This window comes from Gossypium raimondii, chromosome 13 (assembly GCF_025698545.1).
Source record: "Gossypium raimondii isolate GPD5lz chromosome 13, ASM2569854v1, whole genome shotgun sequence".
NCBI classification, from domain to species: Eukaryota; Viridiplantae; Streptophyta; class Magnoliopsida; order Malvales; family Malvaceae; genus Gossypium; species Gossypium raimondii.
Window position 1 is genome coordinate 17,900,997 of NC_068577.1, and position 6,147 is coordinate 17,907,143.

The following is a 6,147-nucleotide window of genomic DNA, read 5'->3' on the forward strand; positions in this document are numbered from 1 at the left end:
GGTGCAATAGAAATCGGTGCGATGCCGGTAACAAGTCAATAGAAAACTCAACTTCTAATCGGAGGTAACCTGCAATTCCTCCGAAATACGTCTGAAATTCACGACTACCAAAGACGATTCAAACTTCACCCGCTTATATTAGTATTCAAGACATAAGCAAGATAAGCTTCACATCCTTTTCTCAAGTATTTCGAGCGGACATGTGCGAAATCACCATAGGCAATTTATTCGCTCCTCTGTTTCAACCCGAGAATTTCACCGTTTTCACACTTTAATTCAAGGATTTTCATCTACAATTTACCTTGGCATCATGCAATATCAACCAATCCATCCCCAAAATAACATCAAACTCATCAAATGGTAACAACATCAAATTAGCCGGTAAACAGTGACCTTGAATCATCAGGGGACAATTCTTGCAAACCTTATCGACTAAGACACATTTGCCTAAAGGATTTGATACTTTAACTACAAATTCAGTGTTTTCAACAGGCAATTTCTTACTAGATACCAAATTCACGCATACATATGAATGAGTAGAGCCAGGGTCAATCAAAGCAATAACATCAATATCATGAAGAGAAAATGTACCAGTAATCACGTCGAGAGATGAGGCATCCTCTCGAGTGCGTATGGCATAAGTCCTAGCAGGCGCTCTAGTTTATGATCTTCCAGCTGCATCTTTTACCACACTTTTACCACTGGTTTTGCTCCCCACATTTCTCGGTGGTCTGCCTCTGCTGACAATATCACCCGATCCAGTTCTTTGTAATTTTCTTCCTCTATTCTTTTAGGGCAATCTTTTACGTAATGCTCTTTAGAACCACACCTGAAACAAGCTCATTTAAATCCCCAACACCCACCAGTATGTCGTCTGCCACACTGTTGACATTCAAGTCTGGTGTTTCCTACATTGCCCACACTTGCCACTGAGCTAGCTCGAGTTTTAACTCCAGAATATGACCTCCCTCGGTCTCTGCGTGAATACCCAACTGAACCAGTTGGTCGTGGATCCATCCCTTTAAACTTCTTCGGTTGGGATTTAAATGTCCTGCCCATTGACCTCTTTCTTACATCTCGAGCTTCCATCTCCGCCCTTCTCTTTTCTCTACTCAGCTCTTCAGCCTTGCAAGCCCGATCAACTAATACCATAAATTCTTTTAACTCTAAAACCCCAACATGCAATCTGATATCTTCGTTTAGCTCCTCTTCAAATATTTTACACATAATAGCCTCTGTGGTACACATTCCTGGGCATATTTACTAAGCCGGACAAACTCCCGTTCATATTCTGCCACTGACATTCGGCCCTATTTCAATTCTAGAAACTCCTTGCGTTTCTGATCAATAAACCGCTGGCTTATATATTTCTTTCTGAATTCCTCTTGGAAGAAGTCCCAGGTAACTCTTTCTTTTGGAACCACCGATATTAATGTTTTCCACCAACGGTATACCGAATCCTTCAATAAAGACACAGCACATTTCAAACATTCCTCAGGAGTACAAGATAATTCATCAAATACCCGAATAGTATTTTCAAGCCAAAACTCGGCTTTTTCCGGATCATCACCAACATTAGCCCTGAAATCTTCAGCCACATGCTTTCGAATTCTGTCAACGGGTGGTTTACTTGATCTCACCAATTCAGCACTTCGTGGAGCTATGGGGACCGGTTGAGGAATAGGAGGGGTGGAGGAGGTGGAACATTCGGATTTGCACGGACATATTCTGTATACCAATCACTCATCATCCGGAGGAAGGCTTCCCGATCCTCATCCTGTCCATGTGTCTCATACCTACTCTCTTCATGTGCGGTCCCTTGTACGGGAGTCGGCGCGTTACTTTCAACATCATCTGCCACACTTCGGTCAGGGTCCATTTACTATATAAAACAAAATTTTAAATTGTCAGAAATCATCACACTATCACAATATATTTATGGCATGTATAGACTGACTTTCACACATATTTTTTTTGGTCCGAGAACCGACTAAACCGTAGCTCTGATACCACTAAAATGTAACACCCCTTACCCGCATTCCTGATTGGAACAGAGTATGAGGTATTACTAAATTTTTTAAAAACTTTCGACAGCATTTATGCTTATTTTTACTTAAACCTCCTGCAAGTTTTGAAACACAATTCAATATTCCAACCAAGTTCAGTTGTATAAACATACACAATTTAACCATTAATAAGCACTACATTTTAAATCGAACCATAACATATATTTACATGGTGACGCCTCATTACATAAGTCGTCTATACATGCCATAATTTCCGGAATACTAGTAGCAAAATACTCAAACGTGGATGATAGTGTAGATGATTGTCTGACTCCGTCCCAATTCCGAGTTGATGGAAATCACTATAATCCAGGGAAAAATAAAAACGAGTAAGCATATAGCTTAGTAAGTAAACATTTGACAAATAAATAAATTTCTCACATGACTACACCATAGTATAAATTTATTCACAAATAAATTTCATTGTTTGTGTAATTTCTAGCGAGCTGGTTTTCTGCGTCATGACCACTAATTTATTTTTATACGGAGCTACAGGGCTCCAAATTGAATTCTGTCAATTTCCCTGAAACTAGACCCATATATATTTCTATCATAAAATTTTTAGAATTTTTGGTCGAGCCAAGTAGTACAGTTTATTCTTTAAATCTTCCCCTGTTTCACTGTCCTACAGTCCTGACCTCCCCTTACAAAAATTCAGATAACTCTCTGTAAAAGTTTCAAACAATGTTCTCATTTGTTTCTATTAAAAATAGACTCAAAAAGGAATCCAGGAATATATATTTAAAGCCATAATTATTTTTTATAATTTTGGTGATTTTCCAAAGTTGGAGCAGGGATTTCGAAATCAATCCATACTGTCTCAAGAAAATTCAAATATCTCCGAAATACAACTCTTTTGCTTGCTCTATTTCTTTCATATGAAAATAGACTCATTCAGCTTCAATTTCATATATTATTTAACCACTAATTCATTTTCCACCATTTATGGTGATTTTTCATAATTTCCCAACTGCTGCCATTCAAAACAGTTTTGCATTCAAATTGTCTCTTTTTGTATTTTTGATTTTCCTCCCATCTTATACATGGGTTGATTAAGTATCAAACTCAATATTCCTCCCATAAACTTGTCCACCACATATATGAATATTCACCTTCCTAATTTACTCGTTGAACACTCGGAATGTTAATCGTTATCGGTGGATTCCGTACTTAGCAACCACCAATGAATCGGGGAATCAGCACACAGCAACCCCTTGGGGGAATCAGCACTTAGCAACCCCCTTCACATTTCAGATGCGGTGGAATCAGGACTTAGCAACCACCAATGAATAGGGGAATCAGCACTTAATAACCCCTCGGGGGAATCAGCACTTAGCAACCCCCTTTCACATTTAAAATACGGTGGAATCAGCACTTAGCAACCACCAATAAATCGGGGAATCAGCACACAGCAACCCCCTTCACATTTCAGATGCGGTGGAATCAGCACTTAGCAACCACTAATGAATCGGGGGATCAGCACACAGCAACCCCTTTATATGCAATATGCTCCGGCCTATTCCGAGTGTTCAACCAAAAACCATGTTTTGCAACCCCTTACCACCTTTCCCAATTTAACAACATATTTGGAATCTTGTCAAACATTTATTTTATATTCAAATAAATCTCAACACATATCAAATAATATCAAAATAATACATTAAGTCACATATTTACTTATCTCGGTGCAAAATATCGTAATTTTGCAATTCACTCCACTATCTTTTGAACATTAACTATTTTTACCGATAATGTCAATTTACCCGTTTTCGTTTAAAATCGCTTAGCAAAAGTTGTTTAACATAATTTATAGCTTTGTATTCCACCATAAAACAGCAAAATAAACACATTTCACCTATGGGTATTTTTCCAAATATGAACCCTAACACGAATTATTGATAGAATAAGCTAAATTAAGTTACCGGGACTCCAAAAACGTAAAGAACATTAAAAACAGGGCTTGGAATCACTTACTATTGAGCTTGGAAGCTTAAAAACCCTAACTATGGCTTCCCCCTTGCTGATTTCGTTCACCATGAAGAACATGAGCACATTTTGTCATCTTTTTCCCTTTTTAATTCTTTTTATTACTAAATGACTAAAATGCCCCCATTTAAAAAAATCTATTTCACCCATTTCTTATGTCTATTTTTGTCCATCAATTAACTAATGGTCTAATTACCATATAAGGACCCCCAATTAATAATTTCATAACAATTAGACACTTCTAACATGTAGAACTCAACTTTTGCACTTTTTACAATTTAGTCCTTTTGACTAAATTGAGTGCCCAAACGTCGAAATTTTCGAACTAAATTTTTACGAAATTTTTCTGTAAAATTGTAGACCATGAAAATATAATAATAATCATATTTTCTCTCGTCAGATTTGTGGTCCCGAAACCACTATTCCGATTAGGCCTAGAATTGGGCTGTTACACTTCGTTTCTTAGACAATATATCTTGTATGAACTTGATGTAGTTTGACATTTGATCAAGTGCTTCAACCAACGAGATGTTGATGTGAAGTTGCTTGAGTACGTCGATGAACTTCTTGAATTGAATCTCCTGCTTCTGTTTCTGAAGTCTTTGAGGGTAGGGTGGTGGTGGTTTCATTACTGGGATGATTCTAGTTGATTCGTCTTTGGCGGCAATTCTACATCTAACGACGTTGTTAGTTGATCAGAATTAGCTGGTCCTGAGGTTACTTTATTGGGTTTTGCAGATTCTGGTTCTGGTGAAACTGGAATTTCAACACTTGGTTGAATTTCTTCTGAATCTTGAGTGTCAGCTGGCTCCTTTTCAACTTCGACAGTGTTGAGCTCTACTGTCTTTCTGCTCCTCAATGTCAACGCTTTACAATGTTCCTTCCCTAGATTTTTCAGATTTTCCATGTCACTAGGTAGAGCACCTTGTGGTCGGTTCCTGAGTTCAGTAACAAGCTGGCCCACTTGATTCTCCAAATTCCTTAGAGTGGCGTCGTTTTACGCCATGTATGGCTTCAATTAATTCTCTACGCTATTGGATGGTTCCACTTGGGTTGGTTTTTGAACTTGTTGGGGGAAACTAGGCGGCTGAGTTGGTCTAGGTTTCAGCCCCTTGGTTACTCCAGGAAAAATTTGGGTGATTTCGCCACGATGAGTTATAAAAGTTGGATTGCAGTCCTTGCCTCCCTCAATTTTGGTTTTGGTTACCCATGTAATATACAGATTCGAGGTTCGATGGACATTCTTCAAACAAATTTCCTTCCCCATAATACACATAGGCTATATTCTAAAATTGGTTAGGTGGTTGGGCTGCAAAACTATTAGACCCATTAGTGGTAAGATTCTTAAGCATGGAGGATATTGAAGATACCTGAGATGTAAGTGAAGTGACCTACTCAATTGGTTTGCCATTTATAATTATTGCTGGCAATCCTCTCAACAATTTCATAAGCCTCATTATAAGACTTAAAAAGGAGAGCACCATTAGCAGCGGCGTCCACTACCATCCTCGTGTGAGCATTGAGACCATTATAGAATGTCTCAAGTAAAATGCAATGTGGGATTCCAGGATGAAGGCACTTTCGTAATAACTCTTTGTACCGTTCTCATGCCTCATACAGGGACTCATCATCCATTTGTTGGAAGGCAGTGATCTCATTCCTCAACTTGGCAGTCTTGCTCGGCGGGAAATACTTCAGGAGGAATCTCCCGGCTAACTCTTGCCATGTAGAAATGGAGTTCAGTGGCAATGAGTTCAACCGGGCACGAGCTCTGTCCCTTAGCGAATATGGGAACAGCTTCAGTCGTAATGCATCTTTGGGCACTCCGGCTAACTTGAAAGAATCGCTCACTTCCAAAAATAGTTTTAAGTGAAGATGAGGATCTTTAGTAGGCATTCTACTGAATTGGCCCATAGTTTGAAACATGACTGGCTTCAGCTAGAATTGTTGTGCCTCGATTTCAGGTCTCCTAATACCCAGATTAAGATGGTTAAATACTGACACGGCATACTGCCGTAAAGCTCTATCCCTATCATCAGAAATAAGGATAGGATTCTAAGCAACGTTTGCTTCGTTTCCTTGATTCATATTCTCA

General features: G+C 38.7%; 1 non-coding gene across 1 annotated transcript; it reads left to right on the plus strand.

Moving 5' to 3' along the window:
- Positions 1-5,613: 5,613 nt before the first annotated feature.
- LOC128036300 (small nucleolar RNA R71) lies at positions 5,614-5,720 on the plus strand. The gene has a single exon (XR_008193098.1). It is a non-coding gene; the product is annotated as a small nucleolar RNA R71 (small nucleolar RNA).
- The last annotated feature ends 427 nt before the right edge of the window (positions 5,721-6,147 follow it).